Consider the following 20,873-nt stretch of genomic DNA (forward strand, 5'->3'; position numbering starts at 1 on the left):
GTAGAGGTGAGATTATTAGCAGAAAGGTATCTCTGGAATAGACTGCCAAATCCCCTCCACAGCTTTGGAAAGCCATCTCTCTTTTCCATTCTGGTACTTTGAAAACCACTATGTTCTCCAAATGTCGGCCAGCCTTAAAGGAAGAAATTGTAAACTGGTAACATAGAATCACCCCACCCTTGCTGAGATAGTATGAACCATTTAAATTATTAAAAACACTAGTACAGTTTTCTTACTATTACTCACCTCTGCTACTTCCTCACGGGCTGCAAAAGTTAAGCGAGAATCAAGGATAGTGAGTGTTACATTCCTGGAATGCTGAAAAGCATAAAAATTGTGGCCTTCTATAGAAAAGTTTCATTATGTGGGGGAATTTTTCAGCTCGTTCCAGAGACCAATAATATAATCATCTCCTCCTCTTTGAGCTAGCAGGGCCTTCGGCTTTCAAGAGTGAAACCATGCCATGAAGAAGGCAAGAACAGTACCTAGCGAGAGCAGATGGAGAAGAGGCAGACCAGAGGCCTGGAGTTGCTATGCATAGGAACGGAGAGGAGAAACCAAGACCAATTTGAATTCCTCAGGGCATGGGAGGAGTGTCTCTGCCCTGGTCTACACTAAGCGTTTATACCGATTTTAGCAGAGTTAAGCCGATTTAACACTGCACCCATCCACACAATGAGGTCCTTTATATTGATATAAAGGGCTCTTTAAACCGGTTTCTGTACTCCTCCCCGATGAGAGGAGTAGCGCTGAAATCAGTATTACCATATCGGATTAGGGTTAGTATGGCCGCAAATTGACAGTATTGGCCTCCGGGCGGTATCCTACAGTGCACCAGTGTGACCGCTCTAGACAGCAATCTGAACTCGGATGCACTGGCCAGGTAGACAGGAAAAGCCCCACAAACTTTTGAATTTCATTTCCTGTTTGGCCAGCGTGAAGAGCTCACCAGCACAGGTGACCACGCAGAGCTCATCAGCACAGGTAACAATGCAGTCTCCTGAGAATCGAAAAAGAGCTCCAGCATGGACCGCACGGGAGGTACTGGATCTGATCACTATATGGGGAGAGGATTCTGTGCTAACAGAACTCCGTTCCAAAAGACGAAATGAAAAACAATTTGAAAAAATTTCCAAGGCTATGATGGAGAAAGGCCACACCAGGGACTCAGTGCAGTGCGGAGCGAAAGTTAAGGAGCTCAGACAAGCCTACCAGAAAACCAAAGAAGCAAATGGAAGGTCCGGGGCAGGGCCAAAAGCATGCCGTTTCCACGCTGAGCTGCACACAATTCTAGGGGGGTCCGCCACCACTACCCTACCCTTGTCCGTGGATTCCGAGGTGGGGGTGGTAATCTCAGTCATGGCTGAGGATTCTGCGGACGGGGAAGATGAGGAGGAGGAAGAGGAAGATGAGCTTGCAGAGAGCACACAGCACTCTGTTCTCCCCAACAGCCAGGAGCTTTTTCTCACCCAGATGGAATTACCCTCCCAAGCCACTAGCCCAGACAATGAAGCCATGGAAGCAATCTCTGGTGAGTGTACCCTTGTAAATATAAAACATGGTTTAAAAGCAAGCATTTTTTAATGATTAATTTGCCCTGAGGACTTGGGATGCATTCGCAGCCAGTACAGTTATTGGAAAAGTTTGTTAACATGTCTGGGGATGGAGTGGAAATCCTCCAGGGACATCTCCATGAAGCTCTCCTGGTGGTACTCCAAAAGCCTTTGCAGAAGGTTTCTGGGCAAGGCAGCCTTGTTCTGTCCACCATGGTAAGACACTTGACCACACCATGCATGTAGCAAGTAATCTGGTATCATTGCATGACAAAGCCTAGCTGCGTATGGTCCCGGTGATTGCTGGCATTCAAGCAACATCCCTTCTTTATCTTGCTGGGTTATCCTCAGGACAGTGATATCATTCATGGTAACCTGGTTGAAATTCAGGAATTTAATTAAGGGGACAGAGATGGCCTTTTTCCTACAGGGGTGTTTGCTTGTTGCTTACAAGAAATCCTTCCTTGCATGTAGCCAAGCGGGGGAGGGGAGGAAGGATAGCTCTGAGCTTTCTCGCGTTTGGCTAGCAGGAATCTTCCCAGCTACCAGCCATGCGGGGGAGCGGGGAGGAGGGTGTTTAGCAGTGATCGTCAATGATACCAGCCACGGGGTGGGGGGAGGGGTAAAGCGATCATCCCAGAGACTTGGATGGGGGTGTTTCTGCTGCTGCATGTTAACAGGAAAGAAGCAGCACTGAACGGGATTTGCTTGGTATTTGGGAAAGGAGGGCACTGTGTATATGGAGGCTGCAGAAGCTGAAAGACAATGGCTTACCATGGCCGCATGCAAGCTGAATTCTGCTGCCCGGACCTGCGTCTGTGAGATCTCTAACACCAGAGCCGCAGGCACTCAATATTAAGATGCAAAATGCGATCCTGTAGTGAAATCACTTGTGCTATGTAAGGTGAATAGCGTTGTTCACTGTGAAAGAGTATAACCATTGTTCTGTAAAATGTATCTTTTTAAATACTTCTCTCCCTTTTTTACCTCCCTCAGGCAGCTGCAAATTTTTCAAGCCTTCCTACTCTATCCCAAAGGCTATCTCAGATAAAGTGGAGGAAAAAAAAGACACGAGACGAAATGTTCTCAGAAATCATGGAAGTGACCTGCAATGAAAGAGCTCATCTGAATGAGTGGAAGGACGTGGTATCAAATTACAGGAAAGATACCAGTGAACATGAGAACAGGAGGGACGCTCAAGATGAGAGGTGGCGCCAGGAAGATCAGAGGTGTAGGCAGGATTATTCTGATTTTACATAAACTGGTTTTGCAAAACAGATTGTACAAAGTCGAGTCCATGTGGCCACACTAAGCACGTTAATTCGGTGGTGTGCATCCATGTACCAAGGCTAGCATTGATTTCTGGAGCGTTGCACTGTGGGTAGCTATCCTGTAGCTATCCCACAGTTCCCGCAGTCTCCCCCACCCATTGTAATTCTGGGTTGAGATCCCAGTGCATGATGGTGCAAAAACAGTGTCGCGGGTGATTCTGGGTAAATGTCGTCACTCATTCCTTCCTCCAGGAAAGCAACGGCAGACAATCATTTCGCACCCTTTTTCCCTGGATTTCCCTGGCAGACGCCATAGCATGGCAACCATGGAGCCCGTTTTGCCTTTTGTCACTGTCACCGTATGTGTACTGGATGCCGCTGACAGAGGCGGTACTGCAGCGCTATACAGCAGCATTCATTTGCCATTGCAAGGTAGCAGAGACAGTTATCAGTCATTCTGTACCATCTGCCATGCCATTGTAAATTGGGGATGAGATGACGGTTATCAGTCGTTCTGTACCGTCTGCTGCTGTCATGGGTGCTCCTCGCTGACCTTTGCTGAAGTTGGCTGGGGGCGCAAATACAAAAATGGGAATGACTCCCCAGGTCATTCCCTCCTTTATGTTGTTTCTAAAAAGAGTCAGTCCTGCCTAGAATATGGGGCAAGTGCACTAGAGAACCAGCGTACTAGAGAGCACAGCCGCTCCATGTCAGATCCCGCAGAAATGATGAGCTGCATGCCATTCGAGGGGGTGCCCCTGCAACAACCCCACTCATTGCTTCCCTCCTCCTCCAACCCCACTGGCTACCATTGCAGGGTCTCCCCATTTGTGTGATAAAGTAATAAAGAATGCAGGAATAAGAAACACTGACTTTTTAGGGAGATAAAATGAGGGGGATGCAGCCTCCAGCTGCTATGATAGCCCAGGAAGGACATTAAACGGTGGGGGGGAGAGGAGCCCAGCATCCCGCTGCTATGATAGTCCAGGCAGTACAGAATCTTTTCTTTACACAGGAAAGGAAGGGGGCTGATGGAGCTCAGCCCCCAGTTGCTATGATGAGGATGGTTACCAGCAGTTCTGTACCATCTGCCGGGAATAACCAGGAGTCATTCCTATTTTTACCCAGGTGCCCCCGGCCGACCTCACCTGAGGCCAGCCAGGAGCACTCACGGGATGATGACAAGGACGACTGCCAGTCCTTCTGCACTGTACCATCTGTCACCGGGGAAGGGAAAGGAGAGGATGCTGCTGTTCAGTGCCGCAGCACCGCGTCTACCATCAGCATGCAGTAGACATACGGTGACACTGAGAAAAGTCAAGAAACGATTTTTTTCCCTTTTCTTTCAAGGGGTGGGAGGGGGGCGAAAATTGACGAGCTATACCCTGAACCACCCTGGACAACATGTTTGACCCTACAGGCATTGGGAGCTCAGCCAAGAATGCAAATATTTTTCGGGGACTGTGGGATAGCTGGAGGCCTCAGTCCCCCCTCCCTTCCTCCATGAGTGTCCAATTGATTCTTTGGCTTTCCGTTACGCTTGTCACGCAGCACTGTGCTGTGGACTCTGTATCATAGCCTGGAGATTTTTTTCAAATGCTTTGGCATTTCGTCTTCTGTAACGGAGCTCTGATAGAACAGATTTGTCTCCCCATACGGTGATCTGATCCAGTATCTGCCGTACGGTCCATGCTGGAGCTCTTTTTGGATTTGGGACTGCATTGCCACCCGTGCTGATCAGAGCTCCATGCTGGGCAAACAGGAAATGCAATTAAAAAGTTCGCGGGGCTTTTCCTGTTTACCTGGCCAGTGCATCCGAGTTCAGATTGCTTTCCAGAGCGGTCGCAATGGTGCACTGTGGGATACCACCCAGAGGCCAATACCATCGATTTGTGGCCACACTAACCCTAATCCGACATGGCAATAATGATTTCAGCGCTACTCCTCTTGTCGGGGAGGAGTACAGAAACCAGTTTAAAGAGCCCTTTATATTGATATTAAGGGCCTCATTGTGTGGAAGGGTGCAGGGTTAAATCGATTTAACGCTGCTAAATTCGATTTAAACGCGTAGTGCAGATCAGGCCCATGTACCAACAATTCCTCATGTGTATTTCCATCCACTTTACAGGATGGCAAGGTGTCCTGTGGCACAGACAGAGGTCATCCTCTGCGTCCTTGCTGTGCCACAATCTGTGCACATGGGTGGCAAGTTTGTAGAAATTTTGGTGGTGCCCAAAACCCGCCCCCCAAACTCCACCCCCACCTGCCTAAGGCTCTGGGAGGAGGTTTGGGGGCAGGGAGGTCTGGGGTGCAGGTCCTGGGCTGGGGATTAGGGTGCAGGAGGGGTGCAGGCTTTGGGATGGAGTTTGGGTGCTGGGTGCAGGCTCCAGGCTGGGGCAGGGGGTGGGTGTGCAGGAGGTGATGAGGGGTGCAGGCTTTGGGATGGAGTTTGGGTGAAGGGTCTGGGCTGGGGGTGGGGGTGTAGGAAGGGGTGAGGAGTGCATGCTCTGGGAGGGAGTTTGGGGATAGGAGGGAGTGCAGGGGTGAGGGCCGTGGGGCTGAGGATGAGGCTTTTATGATGCAGGAGGGGCTCAGGGCTGGGGCAGAAGGGCAGGGTAAGGGCAGCCTGCCTTGCCATTAGTGAATGGCTGGCACTAGGACCCTGGGGCAGCAGACAGCAGTTCTGCCGGGAGCCGCTTGGTAGCACAAGTAGGCAGGGGAAAGGTTTCGTGCTGCTTTCTTCCAGGCAGGGACGCGGCGGGGGAGGAGGGACACGCAGGAGGAGGGGTGGTAGGCGGGGGCCAGGGCCCGATCCAGGCAGGGCCGGGGGAGAGGTCCAGCTCCAAATATTACTGGAGCAGGGCCCCTAGAATATTCCTGGTGCCTGAGCACCACAAACGTATATAACCTGCCGCCTATGTCTGTGCACATGTGGTACCCCTGATTTCCCTTGTCCCCTGGGACCCAGGCCACATGTGCACATGGGTGGGAGTTGGCTGCTTGTACAGACTTTGTCAACCGGACTTGCCCTGAGCCCATTTGGGATGGAAGCACTCCCATTTAACCTCAAAAGTGTTAGGTAGTGTGCAGCAGGCAATGATTATATGAAGAGTATTTGCCACTTTGGCACCAGACAGATGCACAGGGAGCATCAATAGGGTGATCAGATGTCCCAATTTTATAGGGACAGTCCCGATTTTGAGTTTTTTTTCTTATATAGGTTCCTATTACTCCATTCCAATTTTTCACATTTGCTGTCTGGTCACTCCCCCTAAGCATCAATGAGCTTTCTGCTGCTACTTATCTTGTAACTGAATTTCCTTTCTCCAGGTTCATTGATGGCAGGGTACGGTTTTGAGAACCAAGGCAGGAGTGAGTATGCAGAGTCCCTCAAAATAACAGTTGGCACAGATGCTGTATAGAACCATATCATTTCTGGGGAAGTCCCTTCTTCCCTCCTTCAAGTACAAACCTGATCTCCTCAGCACCTTGGTGTCATGAACCTTTCAAGTATTTCTCACATTTAATTTGGGAATTTGCCTCTGGGGTCCACTAAGCCTTGCAAAACAACTGAGTATCAGCCTTTTCAGTTCATATACTCATTTGCCCCTTTTATTAGGCTGTGGGTGCCATCAATGGCCCCTGCACAGTTCTGAAAGCCCATCCTCTAAATTCCAGCTATTATTTCTGGAACTTTTCTTGTGGCAACCACTTTGGGTAGTTAACCTGTTAACTGTCGTACAAAATGTGCGCAACCACTATCCTGACAGTGGACTTTTAACCCCAAAGTGGTTTGCAATGGACCAACATCTGTCTGGTGTAGCCAGCTTTCACAGGGCAATAGCGATCCCACTTGTTAACTGGTATAGCTTCTTTGAATCAAGTGTTGGAGGGCTGGTACAAACTCCTCACACAGCTCCATGAAGGTCTGTTTCCTCATTCAGAAGCCATTGCTGGTCACCCCATGTTTCCATATAATGCGACCCCACCACACTGCACTGGCATTCACCATATCTGTACAGTGTAAGCTGAATGAATTGTCACTGACTCTCAAAGTCAAACATCTTTGACATATCAGAAAATGCTGCTCAAATTCCAACCAGCATCTCACTGAGTGCCCACTCCACTCTATAACCATTTGTCCCAGCAGGAGCAGAACCAGATCATCATCCCATTGGTCCATATCTTCCATCCAGTTCTGCAGGGAGTAACAGTGAGGATTTATGCAATCAGGAATTGCCATTGGCAAAAGGATGAAGGGGGGATGACAGTACCAACAAAATACAGCCAAGTAGTTCCTAGATTGTCTCTTTGTGATGCACAGAACCCCGAGATACCGTCCCAAAATTGGTAGTGCTAATGTCACGTACCTACAGTGGCAGTGTGGATGCAAGTATATGCGTGTACAAAGCATTGTACCCATGTCCAGCACAGCATATAGGGACACTTGGGCGCAAGTACGGGAGCATGAAAGAGCATTACATGATCCACTACTCAGATATGCGTGCAAGTTTAGACATTGCCTTAATGAAAACAGGGTGGAGGGGAATTGTTTGGATTTCAAACATTTCCCATGCAGCATTTGTAACCCAAACATTGCACCACAGGTCTAGTGGAGGGCAATCAGAAAATGAAACTTGTTAAAAATAGATTTTAAAAAGAAAAGTCAAACTGATCAATCAATTTCCTTTGTTCATGGTACATGAAACATTAAACAGCATTAGCGACGAAAAGCACTCCCATGGAATCAGATACACCCTGGATTTATATTTGTATAATTCTTTCTGTTTCAGTAATGTAAGGTGTTATTAAAAACCTAGAGACATTTGTGTTAAAATATATTATTTTTAACTTGACAGTGTCTCTATAGAACATACAAAGATATCATAATTATACCAAAAGCTCTGATATTTACATGTTTTAACATATGAGTTTAGGCCTATAATATTATGACTATAGTACGTTTAAATATATTATACATTTAAAATCTAACGATTTATGCTCAGCACTTTGTTTAAGCAGGACAAAGTCCTATCAGTTCCAAGATGAATCATTCTATCACACATACTCTGCAAAGCTCTCAGTAGACTCAGAGTCTGCCACTAAAGTTTCAAAAATAGAATCTGGCATCTATGTTTGCAATAATAATTTGTAGCAGTGAGTCTAGTCTATCCTAGCTAACAGCATGTTTTGCATCTGGCAATATTCAGCTACATTGTTACTGTACATTCATTAGAGATAAGTGAAACAAACTTTCCTAAAGTTTGGGAGCGTTTAGACCTGGGGTCAGGATTTTGATTGAGACCCAACAGCAATACCCATAGCCTTTGAGGTATGAAGCATACAAAAGAGATGGTTGAATGAGAGCAGCAAAAAAGGATGGTGATGGGAACTATGAAAATTTAAAGCAGATGTGCTGCCCATAATGGATTCTATAGCTGAGGCTAACTGCAATCCCCTTAGAAGACATCTGAAATGGACAATATTGCAATTAAGTCGGTAAGGCCACTTTTTTCTCTCTCCTCTGTGGCTGCATTTTGAGATGGATACTTGAACTACTGAATGCGTAACTGAAGGGTTAATAATTAAACAGCCTCAAAGATATAGCATCTAACTGAGGATAGTCCAGGGAAAGATTCCTTAACCAATTAAAAGGCAATTCCAAACTTTCTTGGCAGGTGTTGCGTTACAGGACTGTCACCCTACCTGAAGATGAAACAGTCAGCAGTGGAGCAGGAAAGATTTAGTTTGGAAGAAAACTTGGAAATATTCTGAGTATTGAACCAGCTTTAAAAAGCTGAACTCTCCTGAGGCTAATGGAACTTAGGGGAAATGTTGCTCTTAGCTGAGCACATGTAACTCCCACAGAAGCTATGTGTATCTGCCATGTTATCTGGTGGGAGAAACTGCAGGGATATAAACTGGCATTTTTGGATGGAATCAACCCTGAGGGAAAGTGAATACTGTATGTTAGCATTCAGCTACACAGGATTAAGTATTTAAATATAGAAGCCCGACCTCTTTGGTTTCTGAGGGGACACATTACCTATGTCCTGACCTCTTAAAATTGACAGTGTCAAGTGTAAACCACAAGAAAAAGATTCATGTAAGGCTTCACTCAGAAGTGACTAGAGGTGCTCTGGAAAGGATGAGGCTATGAACCGAAGAGGTTCCAAGTGCCTACAACTCCCCCTGACTTCAATGGGAGTGAGGATGCAAAGCCTGTTGGCAGAACAAACCCTCACTGAGCTGCATAGTTCTTATAACTTAGCCACAAAGCAGATGGCAAGAAGATGACATCAGTTTCTGTGTCTAAGGAGACAAATTCTCCCTCAGGACCACTGACTTCAAAAAAGATTACCTGGAATTAGGAAGGCCTAACTGAGCAGTGGGAAAGAGTGGTATGAATCAGAACAGAACGTAATCAGACTTCCTGTTGCAGCGATTATAACAGTAGCCAGAAGTATCAAGTAAGCATAGTCAGTGGAACAGGAAGCCATGGCCAGGAATTTCTTATGTTTCAAAATCAGCCTGGTTAAAACACCATTACCACTAACAACAAAAATTTTGGCTATGGTAGTAAAAACCAAGACAATTAGTCAGCCATTTCCAGTTAAAATGTTTTCAGGAAGGCTTGGCAAAGCTTTCTATCTAAGGGATGTCTTCCATTGGTGCAAGAGTTCTCGAATAGTAGAGAATTCCTCTTGGTGATGAACTCTTATGAGACTAACTTCAGTCTGGCTAGTTTCTAATTGTTTACTCAAGCATTTCATAGCCCTCTAAAAAGAGAAAAAGGCCAACTGGCGATGAGTTACATTTTCATATGTGATATATACAGACTGCTCCAGTGTAGGCAAATGCCTAAATCTAAGGCACTTGTGGTATGTTGACATGAAAAAGAGGTGACTCGTCTTGTGCCGTAACTGTGGTTCTTTGACATATGTCCCCCTATGGGTGCTCCATTTCAGCTGCACATGTGCCTCTCAAGCCCTTGAGCAGAGATTTTCAGCAATCAGGGTCCTTTTGGCTCATGCATGCGCCCTAAACCTCCTCATGCCAGACAACAAGGCTATGGGGGGGCAAGGAGGAGCAGGAGAACCTTCCTTGGTTCCTTCTCTACTCCCACATCCCCTGGGTCAGTCCAAAATAGAGGGGAAGGAGGGCAGGTAGTGGAGCACCCATATGGACACACATCTCAAAGAACTGCAGTTACCACACAAGGTAAGTAATCTCTTCTTCGAATAGTGTCCCTATGGGTGCTCCACTTCAGGTGACTTCCAAGCAGTATCCCCAGGAGGAGGAGGGAGCTTTGGAACAGAGTCCAGAACTGAAGATAGTACTGCAGAGCCCAATGCTGCATCAGACCTGATAGCATGGATAAGGATGTAATATTTCATAAAGGTATATATTGAAGCACATGTAGTGATCTTACATATTTAAAAAATTGGTACATTCTTCAGTAATGCCACAGATGTTATCTGAGAGCTGGTCAAATGTGCTATCACCCTAAGCCAGGGTGGGGTGGGGTGTCGAGTATCTCCAGTCTCATAACAATTTACAATACAACTAGATATTCATTTCGAGTAGAGATAGAAAATCCCCTGGATTTATTTGTGATGAAGATGAAGAGCCTAGGTGACTTTTGAAATTGTCTGGTCCTATCTAAACAGAAGGCTAAAGCTCTTCTAACATCCAGGGTATGGAAATAGGATTCCCGCTGAGAACTGAATTTTTGGGAAAAAAATACTGGTAGATGGACGGATGGAATAAGGTGGAAATCTGACAGAACTTTTGGTAAGAATTTAGGACGTGGGCATAAGGAGACCTTAATCCTTGAAGAACACTAAGGAAGGATGGGGGGAGGGGAAGAGAGAGAAAGAATCTGCCATTAATGCTCCAGTTTCCCCAATCCGATGATTTGACGTGATAGCAACTAAGAAAGCAGTTTTCATAGATAAATGGAGCAGGGAGAAATTTGCCATTGGTTTGAATGGCAGTCTCATAAACTGATGGAGAACCAGGTACAGATCCCAGTAGGAGTGGGCTGCTAATATGGGGGTAAGAAATTGCCCAAGCTGTTAATGAGTCTTGACAATGCTGGGTGAGCAAATCCAAAGAATCCCTCCCACCAGGGGGATGAAAGGCTGATATGGAAGCCAAACGTACCTTACTTGAGCTAAAGGATAATCCCAGTTTATTCAGATCCAGCAGGTAATCCAGGTTTGTCATAAACAGATAGCTAAGGGTTAATGTTCTTTTACCTGTAAAGAGTTAACACAGGGAACCAAACACCTGACCAGAGGACCAATCAGGAAACAAGACTTTTTCAAATCTGGGTGGAGGGAAGTTTTGGGTGTGAGTTCGTTGTACTTTATCTTGGGTCTGACCCTCTCGGCTCTGAGAGTGATTTTTCTATCTCCTGCCTTTCTAATCTTCTGTTTCCAAGTTGTAAGTACAAGGATAGTAAGACAATAGGTTTATATTGTTTTCTTTTGTATTTACCATGTGTGTAGTTGCTGGAATGTGTTAAATTATATTCTTTTTGGATAAGGCTGTTTATTCATTTTTTTTCCTTTAAGCGATTGACCCTGTATATTGTCATCTTATTACAGAGACTATTTTTAATGTCTTTTTCTTTCTTTTTTTATATAAAGCTTTCTTTTTAAGACCTGTTGGAATTTTTCTTTAGTGGGGACTACAGGGAATTGAGTCTGCAGCTCACCAGGGAATTGGTGGAAGGAAAAAGTCAAGGGGAAAATCTCTTTGTGTTAGATTTACTAAGCCTGACTTTGCATACCCTCTGGGTGAGGGGGAGAGATTAGATCTCTCGGTACTTGTGTTTCCAGGACTGGAAGCAGGGAATCTCCTAGGATTGTCCAGGGAGGGGAGCCTGGGAGGAAGTAACAAGGAAACAAGGGGAGGGGGTTATTTCCCTTTGTTGTAAGACTCAAGGCATCTGAGTCTGGGGGTCCCCCAGGGAAGGTTTTGGGGAGACCACAGTGAGCTAGGCACTGTATAATTCTTAGCTGGTAGCAGCGATACTAGGTCCAAGCTGGTAACTAAGCTTGGTGGTTTTCATGCTAACACCCATATTTTGGACGCTAAGGTCCAGATCTGGGAAGAAATGTTATGACAAGGTTGAATGGAAGTGAAGCTGAATCAGGCCAGAGGGAGCAATGTCTGAACCAATGATAGAATCTTGCCCATTTCTGTAAGTCATTCTGCTGTTCAGTAGCACTTGCTGTACATCCGCAGAGTAGAAAGCTTCTAACTCAGAGAGCCATGAAGGAACCATGCCCTGAGGCACTGAACAGCTAGGTTGGGATGAAGCACATGACCTACATCCTGAGATAGGAGATGAGGAATGGCTGGATGCTTGAACAGTGGGTGAACAGATGCATGAAGCAGATATGAGTCTTGGCCAGGTTGGCACTGTCAGGATAACTCTGGTTCCATCCTGTCTGAGCTTGTGCTTAACCCATAGAATTAATGGTATGGGGTAAACGCATAAAACAAACCCTTCCTCCAAGGGAGAAGGAAGGTGTTTCCCGAAGAGTGGTGACTCAGGCCCTCTCTTGCGCAGAAAATACGTCACTTCTTGTTTTCTGGGATGGCGAAAAGATTGCCCTGTGTCAGTTCCCATCTTTGGAATACGCTGCGGAGAATCTGAGTGTCCCACTCTCATTCACAGACCGGTGAGAAGCGCCTGCTGAGGGCATCGACTGCAGTGTTCTAAATGCCTGGGAGGTAGACAGTTTAAATATGGGTCTAATAGGCTATACACCAGTTCCAGAGCTTCATGGCTTTGGCACACAAGGAGTGGGACCTTGTTCCCCCCGTTTGCTGATGTAGAACATGCAGGGCATGTTGTCCATCATAACCCTGATTGCTTTGCCTTTGCATAGAAAATTACGGCAAGCATTCCTGACAACCATGAGTTCCAACAGACTGATGTGTAGACAGAAGTTCTTCTGCCTTCAAATCAGGAGGGCATCAAGGTGGGCTCCCGATCCTGACAGGGGTCGTTAAAGTCACTGACGGAATCAAGAGACAGAAAAGGATGCCCATACAAACATTGATTTGTTCCTTCCACCAATTTAGGGAGTTGTTTTTACCTGCCCGTCCAAGGTCCAGCTGTTTGTCCAGGATGTCCTTGAGCGGGGAATAGGTTGATCTGAATCCATCTTGGCACAGCATTGCTTGATCGGTCCTTTTATGGGTATCAATGTGGATTTCTGTACATTCAGCTGCAGGCCCAACTCCTGGAACAGAGCAAGGGGCCTGTGGGTGGATGATAACACTACTTTGTAGGAGCAACCCTGGAGTCGTCAAGGTATGGAAAGACTAAGATTGCTTCCTGCTGAAGGTAAGCCACCGCTACTGCCAAAAGCTTTGAAAATACCCTAGGGGGGGCTGATGATAGGTCAAAAGAGAAGTACTTGGTATTGAAAATGAGCCTGGCCCATAGATGTTACCGGTGTGATGGTTGTATTGATACATGAAAATAGGCATCTTGTAGGTCAAGGGCCAAAAACCAATCCCCTTCCTCCAGTAAGGGAATTATAGTTGCCAAAGTCACCACCCTGAACTTTTGAGGCTTCACATACTTGTTGAAGAGTCTCAGATCTAAGATCAGCCTCCTCCCTCTGTCTCCACCAGGAAATACTTTGAATAGAGCCCCTTGCCCCTGTGGAAAGAAGGGACCAGGGATCAGTTCTATTGCTCCGAACCAGAGGAGAGAGTCCAGCTGTTGTCTCAACAAAAGCTCATGAGAGGGGTCCCTGAAGAGGGACAAGGAAGAGAGTGCAGGGGATGGGGGATAATGTAAAATGGATGGTATAGCCCAATGTTATGACCTCCATGACCCATTTGTCCATGTTGATCTAAGTCCAAGCTTCTCGAAACAAGAAAGGTGGTCCCCAAAGTGGGGGAGGTAGGCCAATGGGCTCAACTGTAACTCCAGAGATATAGGAGGGTTCAAATCCTCAAGCAAACTATCCACACTGCTGCTTGGATGAGACTTGGGTGGCCAAGGAGAGTGGTTGAGTGGATCTTTCTCTCTCTGAAATCTCTCTCTCTTTCTGGTGGTTCAGAAGACCCATGGAGTCCAGAAAACTGAGTAGGACATGATCTCTGGGCAGTCTCTGACCTACTAAACCTCTTATTATTTGCAGATGTACATATATGCAGGGATTGTAAAGTAGCCCTCAAGTCCTTCAGTGTGTGCAGGAACTCATTTGCGGTTTCCAAGAAGAGTTTATGACCATCAAAGGGGAGGTCCACAACAGTGTTCTATACACTCAGAAATTCTGAGAGCTGGAGCCATGGCGCTCTGCACATAACCCCATCATGGAGATGGATCTGACAGCAGTGTCTGCGGCATCTAAGGATGCTTGAAGAGCAGTTCCAGCCAACACCTGGCCCTCAGAGATGATTGCCTGGAATTGCTCCCTGTGTTCTTGTGGTAACTGTTCAATAAAAATCATAAGTCTCTTATAATTGGTGTAGCTGTATTTAGCTATGATCACCTGCTAATTTACAATCTGAAATTACATGGTTGCTGATTAATAATAACTTAGTGCTTTTTGTACTGCGATTTTAATCTTGTTCATAAGCCAGCTGGCTGTTTGCATGAACTACTTTTGTTCACAGTCTGAAATTCCAGCAAGTGAGTCAGATAACAGCTGGTGATCCGCTTAGAAATTCTTTTAGCTTGGAATTGTCAAAGAAACCCCAGGGGAGTTAGGTCCCCAATTCCCATTAGATTTCATTCAGAGTTGGAACCTGGCTCACTTTAAGGCTTAACACAATCAGGTATTATTGATTCATGGCTATACGGACATGATCCTTTGAGGTGCTAAGCACTTGCATTTCATACTGACTTCAATGGAAGTATCGAGCCTTATGACAGCATGGTGATGTAGCTAGAATAGTCCAAGTATTTGAGACACTCTACATTATGCTGCTGTAATAAACGGAGAAACCCACGAAATTTAGTAGTAGTAATTGTCCACATTTGTTAATTCATAAGCACAACATTCAGTTGGAATCTGTAAAGCCTCATGCATGCTTAATGGTGATGAAGAAATAATAATTTGCATTTCTGTAGCACCTTCCATCAAAGGACCTCAAAGTACTTTACACACATTGCAAAACCCTGTGAGGCAGTTAAGCGTTATCTCCATTTTACAAGTAGCATACTGGGGCGCAGAATTTATGCAACTCAAATTCCAGTGAAATGAGACCTATTTACCCACAGGGACTTCTATGCCTTCCAGATCAGGTAAGACTCAGTCTGATTCATACATGCTAAGGCCAGAAGGGATCATTAGTCTGACCTCCTGTGTAACACAGGACATAGAACTTCCCCAAAATAATTCCTAGAGCAGATCCGTTAGAAAAAACATTCAATTTGGATTTAAAACTTGTCAGTGATGGAGAAGCCAATTTACCTTTGGTAAATTGTTCTAGATTAATTACCCTCACTATTAAAAACTGTGTGCCTTATTTCCCGTCTGAATTTGTCTAGCTTCAACTTCCAGCCATTGGCCCATGTTATACCTTTCCCTGTTATATTGATGAGCCCATTATTAAATATTTGTTCTCTCAGATCTTACAAAGATGCAGTTAATGAAGAGATTATTTTCCTCTCCCATTCATAAACATAGCTCATCAGAAAGGCACTAATGCTTCCTTGACCAGTGTAGGCAGTGCCTAGAACAGCAAGATAGCAGATAAGACTTTGGTACCAGGAAAACGCAGGGGGACAACCTATATGTAATTGTTCTGAAATATCTACTAATGCAAACATCTCACAACAATGGATGAATAGGGATAGACAGGATACTGTAGCATCTACTTCATAATACAAATGAATGCAAGTGGAACAGATTGTTAGGGAATGAAAAATCAATACAGCTGGTTTACTCACTGAAAAGGGAGTAATAGAAAAAGGGAGTGTGTATATGGATTACAGTTATGGGTGCCTGCTGCTAGTTTGTTTTCTTCAGGCTATAGGAAGGTGGCAGTTGTAGGTAGTAGGAAAGTGGGGTCAAATTCTGCTGTATTCAGTTTCAGCCGGGTTGCATGAGTGTAAACGATGACAGACTCTGGCTCACTGAATTCATTTACATAATTTTATTTGAGCAAGGGAAATGAAATAGTGGCTTTAACAGGCATCTCTGCCTCTCTGTTGCTAAGGCCACTTATCAGAGAAAGCAAACAGTCTTTTATTTAATTTAAACATTCTGAAGGTGTCATAACTGTCCTACTCAGATCTGAACCTTAGAGTTCAGAACATGAGAAGCTAGCATGAAACCTCCAAACTTAATTACCAGCTTGGATCTGATATTGCTGCCACCAGCCAGAATTCCAGTGTCTGACTCACTCTGGTCTCCCCAAAACCTTCCCTGGGGAACCCCCAAGACTCAGATGCCCTGAGTCTCACCACAAAGGGAAATAAACCACTTCCCTTCTCCCTCTTCCCCTCCAGGTGTTCCCTCCCTGGGTTCCTGGAGAGATATACAGATTCAAGCTCCGTGAATCTGAACAAAGGGATTCCACCCTCTTTACCTCCTCCCAGATTTCCCTGCCCTGGGTACTCTAGGAGATTCCCTGCTTCAAGTCCTTGAAACACAAGTACCAAGAGATCAAATCTCTCTCCCCCCTCAAAGTCAGGCTTAGTAAATCTAACACAAAGAGATTTTCCCCCTCCCTTCGTTTCTTAGCCTTAACCAGTGAAAAACACGCAAACAATAAAGAAAGCTTTATATAAAAAGAAAGAAAAAGACATAAAATGGTCTCTGTATCAAGGTGACAATATACAGGGTCAATTGCTTAAAGGAAAAAATGAATAAACAGCATTATCCAAAAAGAATACAATTTAACACATTCCAGCAACTACACACATGTAAATAAAAAAAAACAATATAAACCTATTGTCTTACTATCCTTGTACTTACAACTTGGAAACAGAAGATTAGAAAGCCTGGAGATAGAAAGATCACTCTCAAAGCCGAGAGGGTCACCGAACCAAGACAAAGAACAAAGAACTCACACCCCAAAACTTCCCTCCACCCAGATTTGAAAAAGTCTTGTTTCCTGATTGGTCCTCTGGTCAGGTGTTTGGTTCCCTTTGTTAACCCTTTACAGGTAAAAGAACATTAACCCTTAGCTATCTGTTTATGACAGAAGGGAAAAAATAAAGTGACATTTTTGGGACAAAGCCATTCAGAATAAGCAGGTTGTTTTAGTAAAAGGTGGTGTTGTAGCTATGAGGGCAGAACCTCAGAGCTGTCCCTTTTGATGGAGCAAGCAAAGTGCCACACTGAGACTACCACTGAGCTAGTGGTCAAATAGACAGATACACCTATACCCGGATATAACGCTGTCCTCAGGAGCCAAAAAATCTTACGGTGTTATAGGTGAAACTGCGTTATATCAAACTTGCTTTGATCAGCCGGCGTGCGCAGCCTGCCCCCCGGAGCACTGCTTTACTGCGTTATATCCGAATTTGTGTTGCATCAGGTCACGTTATATCAGTGGTTCTCAAACTATTTTACTGGTGACCCCTTTCACATAGCAAGCCTCTGAGTGCGACACCCCCTTATAAAGTAAAAACATTGTTTATATATTTAACATCATTATAAATGCTGGTAGAAAAGCGGGGTTTGGGGTGGAGGTTGACAGCTCATGACCCCCTATGTAATAACCTTGCAACCCCCTGAGGGGTCCCAACCCCCAGTTTGAGAACCCCTACTTATACTGAAGTAGAGGTGTATGTTTATGTTTCTGTTTTTACTGTGACTGAAAGGGACTGTGGAAGGATTCAGTTTCTCTCTTTCTCTGCTTTGTAGAAAAACAAACGTTAAGAGGCCTATTTTTCCTAGTTAATGTACAAGTACACAGTACAGCCATGATGTTCTTAATCCAGAGGTACCTGCCCGGTCTCTTACCAAATGCAGCTATATTTTTGCCAAAGAAAAGAATGATTTAATAAACTTCAGCAAAGTCTGCCAGTTTTTTTTAAGCCACTAGGGGCATCTGGTCCCCTTTTGTTACTTGTCTGTAGTCTATGAAAAGCAAACTTCAGTTCAGAGAGGGAAAATAAAAGAGTTTGGTGTTTTATCCTTGATGTGCAGATTTTACTTAGAAAAGAGCTCCAAAAACTTACTAATAAAAGGAACGATTGAAAAAAATGTCTGCAAAAGACTAGCAACCAAACTGTCTTGTTCTAGCCCCAATTATTCTTCCTTAGCTCTATGGACTTCTTCACTAACGCTGACTTTTAAGACAATTCTACATTCACTACTGGCACAACATACTTCAAATTACCCAAGGGCCTGGTATGAGAATATAAAAACAAATGAATACATTGACTAGTGCTGACTGACTTATCAGTTTCTGCAAACCAAATGGGTATATTGGCAAAGATAGTAGGTACATAGCCAAGTCATGTGGAGCTCCTTGTGACACAAGTTCTCCTGCAGATGAGAGGGAGTGAACGATATCAAGGGGTGCACTTAGGGAAATCTAACAACCTTTGTTATGCAGGAAGTCAGACTAGACAATCACAATGGTCCTTTCTCACCCTGTAAGGTATGAATCTCTGCATTTGGACTCTCACTCTCATGCCCTCATTTTCCGTTTGTTTCTACCGGCGCCAATATTAAACAAGCTGATAATCAATTAAAATGACAAATCAAAGTCAGAAGGCAGACAGGTATAACTGAATCAGCTCCCACACCAACCTTAGTTATCATGTTTGTAAATGTTAACCTCATGAGAAAACTGAAGAACTTCCACTAAAAAAAAATATAGAACAGGACAATAATGTGTCAGACAAAAATTGTGAACAGGGCTACACTGAAAGACAAGCTTTCTTGCTCCAAAAGCGGAAGGTTACTACTGGGAAGAAAAGGGGAAAACATGCACTACAAATGCAAATTTGCAGTCAAACTGACCGGCAGTGTGATGTGAGAAAAAGAACCTAACACCCTTCCTTCAATCTGTAACTACTAAAAATTTGAGTTGAGCCAATTTCTACAAACAGCCACAAGTGGCAACAGGCCCAGCAAGTGCATGCACATCAACAGTTGAATTTTCTCACCACTGAGAAGCTTGCAAATCAGTCTGCTGTACTCTATATAAAGCAAACACCAGATAATGGAAGAAAGAACAAGATTTTGGCATTGGTCATGCACTGATTGGAGAAACTCCAGTAAGAAGGAAAAGGGTTCCAGGAACCCTTACTTATCCAGGCATAAGAAAGTGAAGAAAAGAGCAATTCACGAAAATACTCTGTATGCAAGAAACTATCAAAGTTGGTAAGCCAGAGAACTGGTTTTGGAAGCACTATGTCTTTACACTGGGTTACCCATACATTTATTTTTAAAGTGACTGTTGCAGAACCTGAAAGAAATGTATCTACTGCATACCCCTTATCCAAGACTTGCTCTGATAAACACTCCCAATATAGGGGCAGTGCATTCCATGCAAATGAGGAAAGCAAATGCCGGCAGCAGTCTGGAATTTTATATTTAAAAGACAAACACTAGGCCCAATCCTGCAAGCTCTTATTAATTGAGTAATCCTTACTGAAAGTAGGGCTACTCACTCAAGTAAAGATTACATTAGCATGAATCTGCAGGATCTGATTTTGGTTTTCAAAAGTCAGTCAGCTGAAAACTAAATCACTCCTACAAATAAAAACTTCTATCATTTCTTGCACTGGGTGGCAACCAATTTTACTACCAATCTTCTACCACAAAACTTTTCTCCCATAGAGGTTGTTTGACAAAAACGCTCCTCTTTGCACACATTATTATCCTCCACTTACAAAATATTACCCATTGGCTTTAGGAATAAATCACCTGACACTATCCATTACCTCCTAGGAAAGCACTTGAACTGTCAATTGGCACATTGACTAAAGGCAAGTACTCATTCACTGCCCAAGACCATTATTTATTTCCTTCAGATATTGGGCCAGATCTTCAGATGGTGTAAACTGGTGTAACTCCATTGTCCTGGATGGAACTATGTCAATTGGGAATTTGATCTATTACTTCTTGCATTTCACACAAATTATTTCATTCCAGAAAAACTCATACCAAGAAGAGGTACATTATGCTCCAACATCTTAATTTTACAGAACTGCATCATCTTGGACCTGTGTCAGATTTCGATGTGATATGTATTTGATAGTGGCCTTAATACCCAGTGGTCCTAGAAGAAGTCCGGCAGTACTAGGTGACTAATCTGCTAATTGTCTGATATTTTGCTTTGATTGCTTTTTTGTCATACCACCTCATATCTTCCGCAGCTGCTCTCCTTACTCTGAACTACAATGGATCTCAGTTAGAAAATAAAAAAAATAATCTGAAGCTTGGTGGAAGTATGTCTAAGGTAATTGGACTACTGAGTTGTTAATTCCTGAAAAATCATCCTGAGTTTTGTTGTGTTGGTGATTCCTGTGACAGAAGCATCGCTTTGGAAACAGGGAATATTCAAGGGCTATTATATTGAGCTGTGACCAATGCTATGGACACATAGAACAGTCAAAGCCTATTGTATGAACTATATAAATATTATATGTATCTTTATGGGCTAGCTTGTATTGTATTCCTGGCTCATTGGGTGAGCTAAACTATGTTTCCTGTAGGAACTAAAATCACTGCTGAGTACTTAATGCAAATCCCTAATGCAGCTAACAAGTGTATGGAAATAGCATATACTGGTTTGACTTGGTTCAAGAGGCTTGTGTCATAAACAGATAGCTAAGGGTTAATGTCTCTTTCACCTGAAGCACCTGACCAGAGGACCAATCAGGAAACCGGATTTTTTCAACTTTGGGTGGAGGGAATTTTGTGTCTGAGGTCTTTGTTTTCTGTCTGCCTGCTTTCTCTGAGCTTTGGAGAAGTAGTTTCTGCTTTCTAATCTTCTGTTTCTAAGTGTAAGGACAAAGAGATCAGATAGTAAGTTATATGGTTTCTTTTCTTTGGTATTTGCATGAATATAAGTGCTGGAGTGCTTTGATTTGTATTCTTTT

General features: G+C 44.2%; 1 protein-coding gene across 8 annotated transcripts in view; it reads right to left on the minus strand.

The window, feature by feature from the left end:
- CRADD (CASP2 and RIPK1 domain containing adaptor with death domain) overlaps positions 1-20,873 on the minus strand; it is a 141,700-nt gene that overhangs the window by 28,806 nt on the left and 92,021 nt on the right. The gene's annotated exons all lie outside the window — the stretch shown is intronic.

The sequence above is a fragment of the Gopherus evgoodei genome, chromosome 1, assembly GCF_007399415.2.
Source record: "Gopherus evgoodei ecotype Sinaloan lineage chromosome 1, rGopEvg1_v1.p, whole genome shotgun sequence".
Lineage (NCBI taxonomy): Eukaryota > Metazoa > Chordata > Testudines > Testudinidae > Gopherus > Gopherus evgoodei.